Here is a 19,909-nt window from a genome sequence, read left to right on the forward strand (position 1 = left end):
AAGGGGGATTACAACAGGAGGGTCCCTTGCAGGACGGGCCACGATGCTCAACTCCCAGCCAGCACCGAGCCCCCCGGGGGGAATCGGGCCATTTTGGGGGTAAACCCGGGAAAAAGTTGGGGGGGGGGACGGACCCGAGGGGGGGCGGAGAGGGGGACGCGGCGGTGCGCGGAGCGGGGTGGTGCCGAGGAGGAGGAGGAGGAGGAGGAGGAGGAGGAAGAGGCGGCGAGGGCAGGCGGGCGGCCCGGCGTGCGCTTCCCCCGCGGGCCGCGGCGGCGGGCAGCGCCGAGCCGAGCCGAACCGAGCCGAGCCGAGCCGAACCGAGCCGAGCCGAGCCGAGCCGAGCCGAACCGAGCCGAGCCGAACCGAGCCGAAGCGAGGTGCGCGGGTAGCAGGTACCGCCTGCGGAGGGGCGCGGAGCGGAGCGGAGGATGCGCGGGGCGCGCAGGATGCGCGCAGGAGGGAGAAGCTGCGCCCGGCGGGGCTGTGGGAAAGTTTGGGGCGCTGCTCGGTTTTGCCGGCGTTTCGGGTTTTTGGGGTTTTTTGGGTTTTTTTTTTTTTTTACCTGGGACGCTGCTGCAGGACGCTCTGCTCCGGCTCTGGGTTCTTGTTCTGGGATTTTAAAGCTCTCGACTTGACGTTTAGACAAAGAGGGGGTTTGGGGGTTTTTTTGTTGTTGTTGTTGGGTTTTTTCTTAAATAAGAGTTTAAATTACTTTCAGGTTCTACACCTGATGTCTTTTGCGAGTGTTTGTGGTTTCGTAATCACATTTTCCTGCCTTTAAAAAAGAGTTGTTTTCTCCCATGCGACTTCATGCAATACAAAGAAGAGAGGAAAATGAGAAAAACAATGAAAACCGACCATAACCAAAGTGTTATTCAACACAGTAAACAAACTGGGGAAAATATAGAAAGAAAATACTTTCCCCTGCTAGGTTCTGTGATGTTTTGTAGGTGTTTCTTGGTTACAGCAGTCTGTAGTAAGCCAGATAGAAGTCTAGTTTTAGAGGCGAGGTTGTATCTCAGTAGCTGGCTATATCGTTTTTGGATCAAGTTTGTAATATTCTACAAACTAGCGCTGTGATAAGTTTGAAAGCAGATTTGAGCAGCAAAGAGAAATGAACTGTCTCCATCCCTCCTCCGCTGCATAGTGTTGTGAGCTGCATTTCCTTTTGAAGGAGAGGACTCAAAAACCCAGCCTGGCTGCTCGTCTTGAGACCTGGGTTATGTTCCCTGCATGCACGTTGAATGCTAATGAAGTTAAACTCTTGGGTGTAATCGGAGTCTTTTTAATTGTAACTACAATGCCACTAACTTACTTCTCGGCTGTACTTTAATCTCCAGTAGTGTGATACTTTGCAGGGGTGGGAAGCTTTTTACGGGCTCTTGTGTTTTTTAATTTCCACCGATGAAACAACAGTAGCAAAGAAAATGACTTCAGCAGTTGAAAGCCACTCAATTGAGTCATGCTAATAACAGATTATTTAGTAGGGTTACTAGGGCAGGAAGAGATAAAGTTTCACTGAACTTGCTATTAAAAAAAAAAAAAGGCAGGGGGGAGGGAGAAGCAGAACTATTTGTGGTGAATAGGGCAGTGTTCTCACTTTTGTGTTTTTGAACAGCCAAATCCTTGAGGTCCCGGACCTGTGGGTTTTATATTTCTTTTTTTTATTCTTCTTTTTGACTGAAGAAAGGTCTCCACATCCCAGTTGAGGCTGCCAGGTGTTTTTGAGTTTCTGGGGAATATGCTTTAGGAGCCGAGTCGAGGGACCAGCAAGGAGTATCTGCTCCAAGGAGGTCCCTGGCCCACCTGGTTGCGGCGGAGCAGGGCTGCATCCAGCTGGAGGCATCGGACGGGCTCCTGAGAGAGCTGCTTTCCTGGAGCTCACAGACCCACCGAGCTGCCTTTGGCGGAACGTCTGACACCAGAGTTGAACCTGGATCCTCGTGTGGGCTCCAGGTTGTTGTCTCTGTCTCTTTTTTGGTGTCTAGGCTGGACGTGAGACTTTGACGTCCACCAGCCTTCACTTGCCAAAGCTCCATGAGCCATGCTGAACCCCTCGTTTTCCTCGCATGACTTTTTGGCCAACGCCTGTGAGGACGTAGGATGAATGAAGCAAGTAATGCTCAGCCTGCGCAGAGGTTTCTGACGTGAAAGACTCCTTGCTTTAAGATGATGCCACAGTTGTACTGGCATAGGCAATGCAGAGCTTAGACTTTATCCCCACTTCTACAGGTCCATTGGGATTCTTTTCAGAGCTCTATTGAAGATTCAGATCTGCCTCCTGAACCTCCATCCTGCATCTCAGCAGCCCCCCTGTGCCCAGGCTGTTTTTGTAATCACACTGCATAAAAAATCTTCATTTTTTTTCACATTAAGGAGAGCTATGAGCAGAGGGTTATTACACTGCCAGGGTGGAGCTAACTGGGGTTTTTTTTTCTGCCTCAAGTGTGTTTCCTTTCAAAGAAAGTCACTCAGTTGACTCTCAGAGCTTCTCACGGATGCAGTGTGTGCCTCACCATCACGTCAGAGATGGAGGGTCTCAAAGAAAAGGTTTAAAGGGAGAGACAAGGAAGAAGGGATGGAGGGAAGGAGAGCCCAAGCAGCTTAGCTTCCCGGCATGACAAGTTTTTATTTTTTCTTCTCGGGATCTTTTCCAGGTTAGTCTCCGTATATCCTCCCGCTTTGTTCTGAGGAAGGTGATATGGTGAATGTAACTTCTGATGGCAACTTTTTGTTTTCTTCTCTTATTGTCTGGGTTTAATTGCAAAGATCTCTGCAGCAGCCTAGGAAGGAGGTTGAAGTACTAACCGCCTTCGAGGGGTTTGTCAGGAGGGCTGCTCTATAGGAGCTGCTCTTGGCTTTTTATGTATATGTTTGTTGTTCTAAGTTAAAACATTTGGCTGCAAATTCTGCTGTTGCTTCCCATTTTGCTGAAGCCAGGGTTTGTGTAAGCAGAGTGTTGTTCTTTTTGCCTAAGCTTAAAAAAGTGATTCTCGAAATGGAGAAGGAAGAGAAAGTCAATATAGTAGTATGAACATCCAAAACCTGTATGTGTGAAATCATCTGTAGCACCAACCAGAGCCTTGATCCTGTAATCACAGGTACCTACAACTTGGTGTGCATGCACAGTTCCCTTGCAGGGTTTCTCACGTGCTAACTGCCTGTTCTCACATAGAAATATTCACCGGATCATGTTCGTGATTGACATCTGAAGGCAGCCTGCGTTAGCCTGCAAGCTCACCGTGACAGTTTGTCACCACCGTTCCGTGGTGGTGTTCTCTGTTCACCTGCACTTGCACCCTAATCAGAGCATCTGACTCTTGGTTGTAGGCCTGGCTGGAAGGAAAACGTTGGCAAAGGCGGCGTAAACTGCAAACGCTTCTCTGTAGCCGATGATTGTAAAGTGCTTTTTGTATCTTTGCTTGTTTGTGTTAATTTTGTGATGTATCAAGCCTGCTGGAGGTTTTTAATTTGTCACCACCAACCAGATCACATCCAACAGTAGAGATAACGTTTATTAACTTCTTTGATGATGTTTGTGGAACGAACCCAGATTGCTTTTCAAATTACACACAGCTGTTTTAGCAATGGATAATTCCTCTGCTTTGTATCGTACCTTGTAGCAACACCGTTGCTTTGGAGCAGCTTGCTGAGGCAGAATTGTGCCATCCCATTTGGGGATATTTTTAGTTCCACCTATGTGTAAGAACGCTTTCCTGTGTTTGCTCCTTTGGGGCAGAAATGCTGAATGGAAGAAGTGTACGGTTGTATAGGATTTACCCGGAGTGGGATGAAAAGAAAATGGTGCAGCTCTCACATAACCGTACCTTGCCTCTCTCACCATGGTGCCATGTGTGTGCTGCGGATGTAGGGTTCAGTTATCTCTGAGGTGAATTTCTTGATATTTATCTGAGCCATAAAGAGCCCTGAGATTTACAGATGATAAGTTCTACATAACGTTTTTCTGTTTTTTGTGAATGGTCATTTCCACATCGCATTCGACCTGTTTTGGGCTGGATTGCTTCTCAGTAAACAGCTGCCTCGATTATTACATCTTTTAATTTGCTTAGCATTCATTCAAAAGATGTGTATCCTCTTTTCCTTATTGTTGTCAAGTGCGAACGTCCCACTTATCTCCAGGAGATACAACAATATAGTCAGAGCATATGCAGGCATAGGCATACATCTACTGAACTTGCCATTTCGTCGGGGAAGTGAAGGGAGTCTTAATGCTGAGACCATTTTAGGGCATCCTCACCCTGCCAGGTCAACGGGGAGAGAAGGGCTGCTGGGTACGGCTCATTACGTGAGCACTTTGTGCTGCGTCCTCTGCAATGCTTTTCCTGCGCGGCCGAGTGTTTTAACCTACAGGTGTTTGACTGACACTCTGTCACTAAGCTGTTGAGGACCTGACCTGCATGTCAGTCTGGACCTGGCTATAAAACAGGGGTAAAACCTCCACGCTTTGCATAAAGATTATGGAGAAAGTAGCTGTCAACTGCCTGGGAGGTGCTTGCAGACAAAAAGAGGTGTCTCAGCCAGCAGAACAATGTGAAAAACCTCAAGATATCCACAAACAAGGCCATGAACTTCACTGAGCAGTGTTACTGCAGCTGTGTGGAGACTTCAAACGAAAAAGAGTAGAAAAGATCATTCTACCCCATTCTGTCACCCAAGGCCAGGGCACTCTTGTGCTTCCATCAGGAGATGATGCCACTTCTCCAGGAGCAGAATACAGTCTTTACGGAGAAACTGTGTCTTTCATGGCATAGTTTTTTTATTTGCATCTCAGCATTAATGCCTCATGAATACCTGAGTTTAGAAAAAGAAAAAAGCCCTGCATTTTATCCCCACTGATTACAAACTAGAAAAACAGGAAAAAAAATTATAAGAAGTGTCTTTTTTTTTTCATGAGAAATATCTATTAGTTTACCGAAGTATTGCTGCATTGAAATCATCTCCCAGTATAGACAAGGCACCTACAGTGATGAAAAATTCAGGCAGTTTTCATCCAGGGTTACCAGACCATGAACAGTTAAAGGAAAGAATTTGATGTGACATCAAAGAGAGGTGCCTATAGGAGATAGTTGGAACACCTTCCATGATATGTAAAGGAATTCAAAGGTGGCAATAAAAACCTTTCTGTACTTAGCACGTTATAATTATCATCAAACATGACAGTAGGAGAACTGCCTTCATAATTATGTCTGCCCTGACCAGGAGCTGAGGATGAGACAGTGCATGAACGCATACAAAAAATTGATCCTAAGGAGTTTGCGATGTACATAAGAATGAGTTATAGCAAAGGCAGCAAAAGCACGGTACATATGGAGGTAGGAATGGTGAAAGAAGGAGATGGAAGGAAGGAGGAAGCTCCCAGGTAAGGTGTTAGAAAAGCAGGTCTAAGCTGGAAGCTTCAGGGTTACAGATTCAGTTGGGTTTAGAGGCCAGGAGAAATAAAGGTGTTTTCCTTTCCAAAACACAGAAAATGTTCAGGTTTTTTTAGTTCTTTAGTGGAAATATTTTGGTCCACAAGAAAAATGTTTTCATTCTGAATTCTGTTATTGTGTGTCATAGGAATTTAGTTAGAGATGGTACGCTCTTTTCCATTCAGTTGATTTCCTGAAGCTTCCGAGATGCACCATAACCACTTTATGTGGTGCAGAAAGGTGTTGGCTCCAACCCCAATGTCCCTGGCAGTAGTGTTCAAGGAAGATGTGGTCCTGTGGATAAGCCTGGTTGACAGAAAGAATGAGGATATGAGGGAATCTTATCTATAGTTTCCATGAGGCATTATGACAGGTTGGCTGAATCAAAACATTTCAGAAGTTGCACGTCAGTTTCCTAGAGCAAAAAACATAACTTTTCTTTAGAAAATATTTCTTTTTAGTTGAAAAAGTGGTTCTGTATCAAATATGTTTGACAATTTTCTATGGCAACAAGAAACGCTGGCTCAACACCTGCTGCTCATGGAGGGTTTTATCATTTAGAAAGGCAGGAAAATGATGTTTGAAACTGGTTTGAAAAGGTCGTTCTGGATGCTGGTGGTAACATGGGAGAAGATGTGAGCATGCCTACAGAAGCAGATTACTGAGTGGAGGAGGTAGGATAGACCTCAGACTCACCTCGACAGCAATCTGGGGCAGGAAAAACCCTGTGCAGACAGACAGCCTGAGAAGAAGGGGCTGGTTACAGCGAGGTGGGTAGAAGATAGATAGGTATATGGTGAGAGGTGGGTGTGGGGCTGGGGGTGGTTAGTACATTCCTCCCTACTGCAGAAGGGGGAAGGTTTAAGCTAGAGATTCACCTGTGTTTAGGTCTAGCACATTGTACAGAAGTGCTCTTCAGTTCTCTTGAAACTTTGACTCTTTCCTTGGCTTCATTAGCATCATTCCTGGGCATGAGGATTCATGCTTACACACCTCACCAGAACAGCTAAGACAAGAGCGTCCTTGTTCCTTGTTCCTTGTAAGAAAGAAAGACACATCCAGAAAATGTGCCTGGGACAGAGTTAGCGAATTACCTCCTGTTAGGTGATATTTGAGGCATAAGACCTTTCTGCCTGTTGCTTCTTCATGGAGAGGAGGCCTTATTGCCCCAGAACCAGAGCAGACCCACTCAGACTCTGCAATAATGCAAGTGTGCCTTTTCCTCAAACTCCCAGTTTATGGGCAGTATGGAGCCACTGTTTATTTTCAGGGTGGGAGGTGAGGTCTCTAGAGATCCGGGTGAACTTAGTGAACCCAAATGTTCATGTTATGTAGCACAAACCAAGTCCCAGTCCAAACTAAAGCAATGATGCTTGGTCATGTTCCCCCAGTGACATTTCTTTTCCTTGCTGGACCATCTTCGGTGTTAAGCAAAGGACTGGGACCTGCTGCCTGCTCTTTCCATCCAGGCAGGATGCACAGCTCCACCTGATAGCTGGTGTGAGCCGCTGGATGTGCTCCTGAGAGCAAGCGTGGCCCATTCTTTATTGTGTGTCTGGAGTTACTGGCTATGCTAATAAAATAACAGGGCTGAGCACTGTGCTGCAGTCAGCAAGAACATTTAAGCATCAGCACAGTCCCAGGTCTGGTTGTGGCCCATTTGAGCAGCGCTCTGGCAGGCACACTTTGAGTGATAGCGTATGATAGGGACAGTTCCCATTAGGCAGGATGGATGAGGATCTTTCAAGGAAGGGAGATGTACCCAAGGGATGGATGTACTTTTGTTCTTGGGACCAGAGAAGGTACCTTGGTCCACTCAATGTGGGACATGTGTGTCCATGCACTGCTGATCCCAACAGTATTGCCTTCATTTCACAAGATCAGACTGCCTAGTTTGGGTCTAGTGGGACCTTCGTGACCGTCAGAGGACAGAAAGGAGATACGCCCTTCCCCTTAGGAAGGAATGTAGCCAGAAGGGGGTAATGAACCTAATGAATTGTCCTTGAGTGCTGCATATAGCAAGTTTTGGACCTCAGCAGAGAAGGTGAGACGAAATGGCTGTCCTGGTCACCAGCATGGACCTGCTTCTCACTGCCATGTTTGGGCCAAGTGTTGTAGACTAAATCACAGCCCTAAAAAGTCGTCTCTGAGGGCATAGACTCCTCTGGACTCCTCTGTTTCTTACCTTGATAAGTATGAGGCATTTGAAAGTTCCAGTAACAGTACAGCAGACAACTTATAATCCAAACAAATAGCTCTAAGTAAGTCAAACACAGATTCCTCTTCTGTCATCACGCCTGGATATTTCATTGCAGAGCAGCCACCCGCCCAGGCCAGGAAGTGCAATTCCTCCCTCACAGGTCATTACACCACATGTTTTCTGGAAAAGCAAATAAACCAGTCCATCCCAATAAGCAGCAGGGCTGTCGCACCACTGTAAACGCATGCATTTGCTGAGAGTGTGGATTTAATGTAGCTCATCTCGGGGACGCAGGGATCAAGGGTGAAAGAGGATGTATTCTCAAAGCAGACTGGCTGGAGGGCTTTGGCTGACTCGTCGTTTTGGGAAGTTATTCTGGTTTTTTGTGGGAGAAGAACCCCTCTAACAAATGTACTCGTAACTTTGGACTGGCAGTAGGGTTTTTCTTGGGTTTGGTAGGTGTATACTTTGTCTTTGTCTGTCCTCTTTGATGCAGTAACTCAACACTTTGGACCTAGTTCTGTCCTTGGGACCAAAAACGCAGCAGCAGTAGCCTCACTGTGAGCTAAATGTCTTACTCTGAGAGGCCAAATTTAACCTGTAGCCTAAATAAACTGCCCAGGTATGTGCCCTTAATTTTATTTTTTAATTTAAAAAAAAAAAAAAAGAGAGAGACAAATGCTAGTGGCAGCAGGATTATCTGCAAACACACACATGTAAGGCTGGAGTAACTTTCCTGAAACATGCAGGCTTCTTGCAGCTTTGCTTTGGCACAAGTGAAGTCCTAATTCAGCTTGGTCTTTTAATGACCTCGTGATTTTGTAAATAGCAGATAACAATCTACAGGGATACTCAGGGATGCCACAGCCAGCAACAGGACGGCTGTCACATTAACGAAGAGGCCAGGCTTTGGGGTCATCTAGCACCATAAATCCCCATGAGCCTTGCTCCAGACTTCTGCGAGTGCATTGGGAGCAGAAACTTAACTTCTATTTTGTTTCAAAACTAAACTTGCATATGATTAATTTTTCACTTGGATCCAAGCCTTTTCTTCTGAGAAGGTTTTTGATGTGGTCATTTGATTTTGCTGTGGAGTTTCTATGTGCTGGTGAACCTGCTCCTCTTCTGATGTAAATCAGCAGTACAAGTCAGGAATAGCTGCGGTGGGGGAAGAATCAGTCTGAGTGAAAGAGGAGGCATTTTGGGTCTGATGTGTTGAGAACAGAAAGAGCAGCTGAGGCTTATAGAGATTTGTTCTGGCTTGTGAATGGGATTTAGACAAGGTCGCACCCTACTTATCCACGGAAACCAGGGAGACAAATGCTGATGTGGGAGTCGCTGTTATTTGTCTTGAAGGACTATGCACATGTTGAGAGCTGAATTTACCCAGGTTTTCCCCTCCCACCCTTGCAGTAACACTTGCTATTTATGTTTTGATTTATAACATTGGTGAAATAGTAAAGAACGTGCATCCTCCAGCTTCCGTTTTCAGCTCTCCTGTCCCCTCCTCCCCCTCATACAAGGGGAGGCTGTTTGTAAGGGCAACTACAGACATTGGTATTAAAACATTGGAGCAGATTAGATAAAGTCTCTTGAAAACAGCTCTGCTTCTCCCTGTCCTCCCCTCGTCAAAGCAAGGTGGTTCTTTGTAATATATTTTCTAGTGAAATTGGAAAGGATGGTGCTTTTACCAAATGTCATCTTTAGAAAATTTGGTTATACAGCTTATGTCAGTTTTTCCAGTTCCTAGTTATTAGCGTTGTCCTTATGCCTTATTTATAGATTGGTTTCAAACGCCACAGAAAGTTAAATAGTTTTCAGTAAGTTTTGGTTCAGAGTCTGTTGCACATAGGCAAAGCTGCAGACCATCATTGTGCCCTCAGCTTATTCATCTCTCTCTACACTACGTGTGTTAGTTCATTTGGGTTTCGATGCAGACAAACACCCATAAGCTGATCTCTGAATTTGCTTAACAACTGCTGGCTGGTGAAACACCATAGCTGGGAGCCAGCCCCTCTCATCTCAGAAACCTAAATGTCGGACAAACATCTCCACCTGAACGAGCTGCCTGGTCTCTGTTTGTTGGCTGGAGGGAGAAAGAGGCATTTGAGGTCACCAGGCATTTGACCCATTTTAGTCAGCTGCATGGGGATAACGGAAATTGAAAACCCAGCAGGTCTCTTTCTGTCATTTATGAAGAGAGCCTGGGGTGAATAGTCCATATGCAGATGTATACGAAGTAGGTAGTAGAGTGAATTTCTAAAGTTAGGTGTCAGGAATCCCAGCCGTATATTGGTTTTTTGGGGCAAAGAGGGGAGGGAAGGGGACCTCCGGTGTGTCAGGATCGGTAGAAGGACCCATATCAATGTGGAAGATGAGGCCATAGGCTGGTTCCTGGGGACTGGGGGCCCTTTTGGGCAGAGGATCCCAGTAGTGGAAGCATCACCAGCTACAGCCCCATCTGCTCACAGACCTCTCCTGCTAATCCCACAGAGGAAGACCATGGTGGTGGATGAGGAGCAAGCAGAGGGCAGTGGCATGGTAGACAAGCAGGATGTGGTGTTAATTGAATGAGCTTTGGACCACGGTACTGATGTGAGCACCTGAATTCAGTCCTTTCGGGGAACGCCATACGTGCTTGCTGAAGTCCTAGCAGCCACCAATATGTCTCTTCATGGTACAGCTCCTACTTGCACAGCCCCTCTGAAAAATCAGGTTCTGCAGTTCTGTGTTAGGCAACAGCTATGCCATCACTACAGAAAAAGGAGAGTGATGCTGAGGTGAACCCTGCGTGGTTCCTGGGGATTGTGAGCCACGGTAATACCAAGATCGTTAGTGTAGGATGGACTGAACATTCATTTGCTTTGTGTGAGGCTCTGTGCTACCTCCTGAGCTCAGGGACAGCCTGAGCCAGGGCTACTTAGTAGGAAAAACAGCATGAGTTTGGGGGAGAAGGGAGGCAGATATTGTCTGCATGATCATGACTTAGCTCTTCACACAGTGTGAAGATGAACCCATGAAGATTTTCTTAAGCAGCCAGGAGGTCATATGAAAAAAAAACCCACCCCAAAACCAAACCAACCAAACAAAAAAACCCCAACCAACCAACCCACCCACCACCCCCCCAAACAAAACAAAACATAAAACTGATTCTCTGGGCTAAAATGAATTTTGACTGTGTTTTGCATTACATTCTTCCACCCACTGTGTGTCCTGTAACCACCCAGTCAGGGAGATAACTAAGGGCAGAAGCACAGAAAGAAACTGGTGCACAAATGACCTCTCAGAGACTTAGCTAAATGGTAAGTGGGGTGGAAAGGTATGAAGAGACAGAGATGGACAGTCTCTCAGGAACCCACCTGAGGCTCTGATGCTGAGAACAGGACACTAAACTATAAGTGGGAAGAGGGCTTTCAGCCTAGCTGGAGTCAGAGCTTCCTTATTTAAATAGAAGTATAGTTTTAAATTGAGCTCTGGTCTGACTGAGGAAGAGGGAACGATATGTCAGATTTTATTTAAGGAAGTGGCTGGGGTGTGAAGGCATTGGGAGTGGGAAAACATAGAGGTTGGTGTTGCGATGGTGTTGACAAGAGAGAGCACAGGTATGCCATCTGCAGAAGGGAGCCCTGAGATTGATGGAAATAAAAAAACCCTCCCGAGGGTCATTTTGGTGAAGCCGTGGAAGCAAAGACTGATGGCGCAGAGAATGAAGGCAGAAGTTGCAGCTCTGCCAGCTTCTGCCGTGCAAAAGAAGTATTTCTGCTTTTAAGGTGTTTAAGAATAAACATGAAACTGCAAGGGCGTGGAGAAGGCTGAATTATTTGAAATATTCATGGTGGTGTTCCTTGTAAAGTGTGAGCTGGGCCAGATGCTCACAGGGGTGGAGATTCCTGCAGACTTACTGGGAGGACTGCAGGGCAAAGGGAAGGCAGCTGAGGGCTGTGGACCAGAGCTGGGTTCATGCTGTTGGCAGGCTTAAAATGAAGTTAACTGGCAGTCAGGCATCTTTTTGCAGTTCCTATATGCTAAGCCTGATAGGAAATGTCCAGTGCTGCAGAGGAGTGGGGAGAAAACACTAATTCTGCTTAAATAATATTGCAAGCTCTGGAGAAACACAGGACAATCCTAGATCAAAATTAGTTTCCTAAAATACATCTCCAGAGTCCTTTGTGTCACACAGAAGTAAGGTGTGGATGTCCAATGTGGACTCCAGTTACAATCTGAGGCTCCTCTGTGACAAATCTGGCCACATTTTGGAGGAGTACATGGTAACACCAAGCACACAAGAAGCTTTGCTCCTGACAGATGGCTAGATAGATACATCAAGGATGATGTAGACAGTCTGCCAGGAGGCAGAGGGATGAGCAAAATGCTCTTTTCCAGACCAACATTTCCGTGGTTCAGCGTCCAAATACCTTTAGCAGATTTCTGGATTAAATAAAGACATTAAATACCTCTACTGCTGAATGAGGTTAACCATAGGTGTGAAACTGCCTGCAGAAGGAAGGATGTTAATATGTCCCATTATGGTTCTGCCCTCCTCCTTGGGACTTTTTCTTTTTTTTTTTAAGGGACAGAAAATAAAAAAATAGGTGCAGATGCTGGCACTGGCAGGAAGTTCAGTGCATTAACGACCATCCTGATACATGATGGTGAAGTATTTGAGGCGCACTCCACCTGTGTCATTAAAAAAAAAAGCACCAAAAGCTAAACAAAAAGATCATAGCAAGACGTCTGTGAACTGGTGTGAAAAGCTTACAGAAATACAGGAACTGCTGGGCTAACGAACAAGAGGCCAAAGGAAAGGAGATATTGTAGCTACATCTCAGTTCAAGATATTCTTATTTTCCTCGTTACATTAAAAAGCTCTTTGAAAGAATTTTGTGTGCAGTGTTTGAAAAACAGGGTGCTGTCGCTTCAAGTTTAGCACTGTGTTTGTTAGAAGACAGCTAAAACCTGAAAAGAGACATTAGTAATAAAAATTATAAATAAGTACAATGGGGATAATTATTTTGAAAACATTTATTTTGAGTTTGTGTGGCCCAAGTGTTGCAGAAATGGAATGATACAGGGAATTAAATTAACCAGAAAAGCTCTCCAGGAAAATAAGAAAGCAAAACTGACAAGTTGCTTTTAATAATCTGGACCCCTCAAAAATGTACAAAAAAAGAAAAGATTTACAAAGGAGAGTAAACTGAATAGTTGTGCATCTTTCCAATGGGACAGGTGAGGATGCAAGTTTGCTTTGTCTCAGGACCACATCTGACAAACGTTCATTAAATGTGAGGAAAAAAAGGGTTATGACCTAGCTTCAGGGACAGGACCTGGAGGGGTTTATTCCAAATAGGGATTTGGTGGGTCTGCTCTTCTTCTCTTTCCCGTTTGCAGAAATAACAAGGGGTTTAGCTTTAAAAGTCTTGCCTCTCCAGAGGGAGATAAATTCACATTGTCTACTGGCAAACAAAAGGCACATCTGAAAGAGATTCTCCTTTTGAGGTAAGACTTTGGCTCCTTCTATATGAGCAAATTAAGAAGTGCTGAGGAGTGCTCCTGGGCACCGGACCCTCTTTCCATTTCTAGAGCGACTTTCAGAGCGGATGGTTTTGGCTCTGGCCTGGCAGGATGTGTGGGGTCCCCACCCAGCTGTATTTCACTATCTTTTCAAGCTATCGTAACTGTTAAACACGAATGCATCTGCTCCTGGATCAAACCCTACAATCTGGGTCCTTTTCACTGGACACCAGAACAGCAGTGGTGGGACTGATCTTGGCCATCTTTGGGGTAGATGTAATCATAGTGAGGAAACAGCAATTCCCAGATGGGATTGGCTTAACATATTTTAAATGTCTTCTTTAGGATGGGGTGATGCACTGCTACAAGTACTTATATCTCTTTACTGGATATGATGGGAGCTGGGGTGGTAGCCCATATATGTGCTGCAGTTGTCTGCATATATTCATGTGAATCCACCCTTAATCTCATCTCCGGCAGTGAGGCTACGATTTCCCAGTCTCTTTATCCCAGCCAAAATGCAGTTGCTGCATACCATCCCCCATGTCATCATTCCTGCTTAGTGCAGGCCCCCGCGTCCGTGCCGGGTCAGTCAGATCAGAGAATGGATGCAGCTGCAAACTCGCTTGTCAAGTAAAGAAAAGAAGAAAGGTTGCTTTTAGAGAAATCTGTTCCCTGATCCCAAACCCTACACAGTTACTGGGCTGTGCTGGAAGAGGTTGGGAACCTGCAAGTGTGAGACGGGGTGGAGAGTTGAACCATGTCTTTGGACATAGCCTGCATTTCGGTCAGGTTTAAGCAATTGTTATGCAGAGACCTAAGGATAGCAAAGCACAAATTCAGTTTTTGAGACCCAGCTATACATGTACCTGGTAGAATGGTTGTAGATTCCGTCCTAGAGTCTGTGGATGTATGCAATGACCACTGGCATTCCCAGCAGCAATTTTCTGTAATTGCCCCAGTGGTATGAATACCAACCCTTTCACAGCTGTAAATCTGTTCACCTGCGTTAACTCCACTGTAGCTAAATCACGTATAAGATCTGAAATAGACCTGAGGCTCCGGTCTTGCCTTGCACACAACAAATGCAACAGGAAGAAACCACGTGAACTCAGCAGAGTCCAAACAGCCATGTTTGTAGGCTATATATAGGAGACCAGGTCCTGTTACCGATACACGCAACTTGCTCTCAACACAGCATCACAAGCTGTCCCAGAGACTTTTAAAGAGAAATGCCCATTCCCGTGCCTGCCATTGGCCCTAGAAAAGCCTGCAAGCCTCATTTCCATATGGCAGAAGAAATGCTTTGCCTGGGTCCTCTGTGCCTGCAAGCCATGGGGAAGGGTTTGCGTGGATACCATCACCTATGTTTTGACATTCCATGAAGTTTTGGGAGCCTTTTTAGTTGCATGGAGTCTTGTATTGTACCAATGCCATCAGAGGCCGCTGGTCCTGCCTTTCCTCTCCCTCTCCCTCAGCCGCCTTTGTGACATGTTCCAGATGGGATGGCTGACTATGAAGAGAGGGAAAATTAAATGGCTCTGCAAGTTCCCCTCCTTTTCCTCCTCCTCCTCTGATCCACACCCTTGTAAAATGAAAGTGTGAGAAATGTTGGGTGGCACCCAGAAAGTGTGAGAAATGTTGGGTGGCACCCAGAGAGGTTCTGAACTTCCTCCTTTATAAACAGGCTGGTTTGAGCTCCATTGAAATAACAGGTGATAGGGGCACCCAAAACGAAAGGCGCTCAGGGGAGTTATTTAGATCCCTGTTCCCTACTGTATGCAGACGTCTGTGGGATATGAGGAGTCCGGGGACAGAGACAGGGACTCCAGCCATCGCTGTTGGTGCTCAGTGTTGCTCTTGAAATCAGCAGGAAGACCCTGAGGTGTGTTGAGTTATGCTCATGTTCAGGTCTCCACCAGCTATATAAACAGATCATTGCAGGGTCAGGAGCTGCGTTTTTGGCTGGGACATGCCTTTCAGGGGGTGAAGAAAAGTTCATAGCCTTCAGCTATAACTCCTGGTTCCTTTCTCTCTTGGTGATGCTGATCCTCAGATTATGAACTCATTTTGCATGCACAGTTTTGCCTCAAAAAGGGGGGGGAGCTGGAAATATTCCCTCTGACCTCTAGAAAATGAGAGTTTTATGACATTAGGGAAGCAGCATCTCAAATCCAGAAATACTTCCCTTCCTCTCTCAGTTGGCTCTCATTCAGTAAATTGCCATTTTACTGCATCGTGCATGCATCCATTTTCATTCAGTGAAACACAAAAGCATAAATCCCACTAAAGGCAGCTGTCCTCAACGCAGTTCTTCCTCTGACTAGGAGCAGGAACTCATTTCTTCATCTCTCCTTAACCACAATTGAGTAAGGATATTAAAGAGTTTATTACTTCCTAATATCATCTGGGAATGATTTCCATGTTGCATTATTCTCAAGAGTGGGGAAACCTCCTCTGCGCCAGCGAAGCAGGGAGCAGTATTGCTGAACCCCAATTACCCTGTATTTAGTGTTTTATTGGAGGAGAGGTTGCAGGTGGCCCTTTATAGAAAGATGCATTTCATCCTTAGTTTTCAGGTACCTTATAGTATCCTTTCCACTGGGAAATTAAGCAGACACTCTCCATATCCATTGCAGCTGCTTCTAGTGTTAAATTAAACTGGTGCTATTACAGTGAGCTGCTGCTGGAGCTGAGTTGTGTTGTTCCTTAATTGTTTATGGCTGTGGATGCGAGCCAAGTAGCAGTCCTGCAGTGGCAAAAGCTGGAGATATGACCTGGAAAACAGATGTTTGGGCCAAAGCCAAGGTGGTTTCAGGAAAGACAGTGAGAGAGAAGCAGGAAACCAGTTATCTGTCTGATTTATTGGACAGGGTGAAGAAATTTACCCCAGGACAGAGTGCTCACACGAGACTGGTACAACAGTAAACTTCAATTTTAGCTAGCTTTTAGCCAGCCTTTGCAAAGCTTACATGGGCAGCTGTTGATCTGCTAGTGCTAACACTAGGTGTGCCAAACCTACATGCTTTGCAGCTGGGTAGAAAATTCTCGCCTGTTTGCTGGTGGCTGCAGAACATCTCACGCAATAGACTGGTTTATGTGAAGTCCCAGGGTAAGTCTTTTAGATCTGATACAATGCAGGGGATTTTTTTGAAATTTAATGGCTTGAGGAATGTGAGCAAAACCAGCTGTGTACTGTGGAGGTGCTCCCTGTGAACATCCCCAGGCATTCCCCTTTGCTCTCAAAGGAGAGAAATGGGTTCATCACGTGCTAATAGAGGGGTCTAAAATCGATCCAGCTGATGATCTAAGGGTGCCGGTTTTTCTGTTTCTCTCTCAGGAGTCCAGGTAATTGCCTCATGTGGAGACACAGATGCTGTAGACATCTAGGATTAGGTGAGATCTGTCCCACCCATGTTTTCACAGAATAATAGGCTGACTGAGCTTGAAAGACACCTCTGGAGGTCATCTTGTCTAACTCTCCTGCTCAAGCAGGGCCACCTGGAGCCAGTAGGACCATGTCCAGATGGCTTTTGAATATCTCCAAGGACGGAGACTCCACAACCTCTCTGGGAAACCTGTTCGTGAAGTGCTTGATTGTACAGAGCCAAAATGAAGTATTGCACTGGAGAGGAGGGATGGTGTGTCCAGGATTTAAGACTAAGAAAAGTTTTAAATGTCACTGTTTAGGGAGCAGATCCACAGATCTGAACAGGTATCTTGTAGCACAGCCAACCAGTGATTTTTGGAGCCGTGATGTATTTAGCAGGACAAAATGCTTTCACAGTTTTAACTATGTTGTAACTACATTGATTTCATTGAAATGTGATGAGTGCCAGGCTCAAACTTTTAGCCCTCATTTTGTTTCTTTAGTTCTTAAGCCAATAGCATTACTACATTTTAGTGCCAAGGAGTCATCAAATAAACTTCAGCTTCCTTTGGCAACACTCATGTTCTTAGATGCACAACATGTTGACTAGTAATTCTGGCTAGCATTCTGAGTTTTTAAAGGTGAGTTTTGAAAGTCCTGGTAAGGGGGTGCTTACAGCCCTCTCTGCACTTCCTTTTGCTCCCATTCATAGAACAAGCGGTTGTTAAAGCCAAGGGTGTGGGAATTGGGGATTTGGAAGAGGATACATAATCCTCTCTCGCCCAGCAGTCACCAGAAGTATTAGTGGACTATGGTAGAGGCAGAGAGAATACATCTCTGTTCACACACAGAGCAGACAGAACATGCAGCTACTTGGATTTCCCTTCTGCTGCCAGAGACAATTTGATTTGGTTTTCCTTTTTTCTTCAGGCTAAGTAGGCTTCTTATGTTTTTGAAACAAATGGCTAAATAATTGCATAGAACAGAGAGGGGAAATATATATACATATATTTCTTACGGTTAAAGGGATTTTTTCCCTACTTAATTTGATTGGATGTCTCTGCTTCTGTCAGTCCAGGCAGAAATTTTAGACTTTTTGTACCATGGGCCACCCATAAACCATTCACTGTACTATTGTGCAGTGCCACAAATGCTCCTCCTTACAGAGCTACCTGTGCTTGAACATCTAAATGCAAGTGGCTTTCCAGAGCAAGTTCATCCAGGCACTTGGCTAATGTGTTTCTGAAACACCCTTCAGAGAGATGTTGCTCTCATCCAGAGGAGAATAGGATCGTCCTAATCTCCTGCATTCAGCCCCAGGTGGTGCTTTGCCTTTCCCACTAGCTTCTGTAAAATTGCGAAAGTGTTGGTGTTTTCCTAGTTGAGGGCAATGCCACATGCAGAGGTCCTTGGGCAGTCTTCAGAGGAGGTCTGGTAGCTGCTGGTGGCCCACAATCTGTGCATACCTAGGGATACACAGTAGACATGAGTTACAGGACTTTTTTCTCTCTTTCTGTCCTATCCTGTCTTCCCCAGAAACCTGATGGTTTTCTTCTCTTTTAAGCGCAATATCCAAAAGGGTTTATGAGTCTTTGCCGTTTTCCTGAAAACTCAGCCCATTTTGTTAGCTAACCTACCCAGGAGCTCAAATGGGAAGGAGAGTCTTCCTGTGCTGTCCGTTGTATAAATTGGCCTTATGTAGGGGAATAAATTTAGGGAAACCTCCTGGGAAGCCTCCCTGCCGAAATCCCTATCAGAGAATAGCTGCAGTTGGCTGCATGGGCCATGTTTGCCAAAATGCCAGAAAGTGTTGCAGCATGAGTGCTCGATATTTGTGAATATTTGGGCCAGAATAGTTGGTGTTTCGGTCCCAGTGCTAACTGTAGCTGTTTGTCTTCATTTTATAAGCAGGAAGAAGGAGAAGATCTCACCATATCCAGGACACAAGCAAAACAACAACCTGCTGCGACCTGGCCACACACTAACAGAAAGTTGTTCTGAGTTTTGCAGTTGCCTAGACTTTTGCACAGGGGGCTGATGGAAACTCATCGCTCCACACTGCTGGGTAAGAGAGAAGACACTCAAGTGAAGGGCTATGTCTTGGTTTCTCATGTTTTCTTATCTCTTTGATGGTCTTGCCTGCTGTCTCCTTGAACAGAGAGTCCAAGTTTTAAAGTCAGCCCAGACAGAGGAGCAGTTATCCTCATTCTTTCAGCTGAGAAAATCCTTTCCATGTTGTGCACAACTGTGATGAAAAGAGAAGACCCTCTTGCCAGAGACTGAACTTGTCTGTCAGGAAAATACTATTTACAGGTAAGAAAATGCCATTCCCAGGAAGGAATCTGGATCTTCGGCTATGTGAGGCTAGAGAAGCTGCCCTTAGGATAGGACATTTTATGTGCAAAAAGGAGAAGAGATTTGGGCTGCATCCCACACCAGAAGTCCTTCAACTTTTTACTGTTGTAGTTGAACAATGTATTGTCAATATATTTCACAGGTAACAGCTGGTGACGAGACTCCTGTCTTTTAACTTTGGTGGTCCAAGACATAGACATCTGCAGCCGAGATCAAAGAGCCTCTTGCTCCCCATTGACTAGAAGGGGAGCCAGGAATGACAAGCTCTGAAGTTGACACAAGGGTTGGGTGGTAAATCCTAGTTGTTGGGCCCAGGCGGCACAATGATGGCCACCAGCTACAGCAGTTAATAACTTTTGGTTTCACTACATCTTCTCTCTAGAAGCTCTGGAAAAGCCTACAGAGGAGACCAACCCAAGGCTTTGTTGTGTTTCCTGGCATCTTGGTTTTATATGGTTCTGTTTTCAGCTGCTTAAAATTATCCTGAGATCTTTTTTTTTTTTTCTTCTCCATTCTCTACACAGTGTGGTTCATATAAGCTGAATTTTCTCTTTATAGCTTGACTTATGAATGTGGGTCAGCACCCAGGCAGCTGAATGCCCGAGATCATTTCCATGCTGTATATAAATAGCACGCAGTTATTTCACAGTTTCATGTTCAGCTCGCAGGCTTCCAACATCCTTGTATTCCCGAAACTCTTTCTATTCTCATAGCATTCGGGTGCTTGAACGCGTGACTCAACATAAATTACAGCAGAGGTTACCCCAGCCAAGAAAGTCCCAATTTGGCTTCTGTGTATTGTCATTCTCGTTCCTGATGGCTGGCATCAAGTGACTAGTACTCAAAGCTGCCGTCGCGGGTCTTTCCAGCCCTGCGATGAGTTCAGCTATGCGGTTAAGCCGACAGCTGAGTTACGTTACCTTACGCACGTTAAGCAGCACTCGGTTAGTCCATCGTCTTGCTAGACAGTGGAGGAAGTCAGAGAGTCTCCAGCTGGATGGATAACTAACGGCCGGCGTAACCCTGTCGAACGGAGATAAG

General features: G+C 45.5%; 1 protein-coding gene across 2 annotated transcripts in view; it reads left to right on the top strand.

Annotated features, from left to right (window-relative positions):
- Window positions 1-350: 350 nt before the first annotated feature.
- PRKCQ (protein kinase C theta) overlaps window positions 351-19,909 on the top strand; it is a 63,887-nt gene continuing 44,328 nt past the window's right edge. The window contains exons 1-3 of one of the 2 annotated variants that reach the window (XM_052790363.1): window positions 351-395; window positions 18,425-18,578; window positions 18,672-18,826. The gene's annotated coding sequence lies outside the window, so the exon portion shown is untranslated. Of the gene's footprint in view, window positions 396-2,485; window positions 2,661-18,424; window positions 18,579-18,671; window positions 18,827-19,909 lie in introns of those variants that run through there. The other variant, XM_052790362.1, reaches the window with a different exon arrangement.

The sequence above is a fragment of the Harpia harpyja genome, chromosome 6, assembly GCF_026419915.1.
Source record: "Harpia harpyja isolate bHarHar1 chromosome 6, bHarHar1 primary haplotype, whole genome shotgun sequence".
NCBI classification, from domain to species: domain Eukaryota; kingdom Metazoa; phylum Chordata; class Aves; order Accipitriformes; family Accipitridae; genus Harpia; species Harpia harpyja.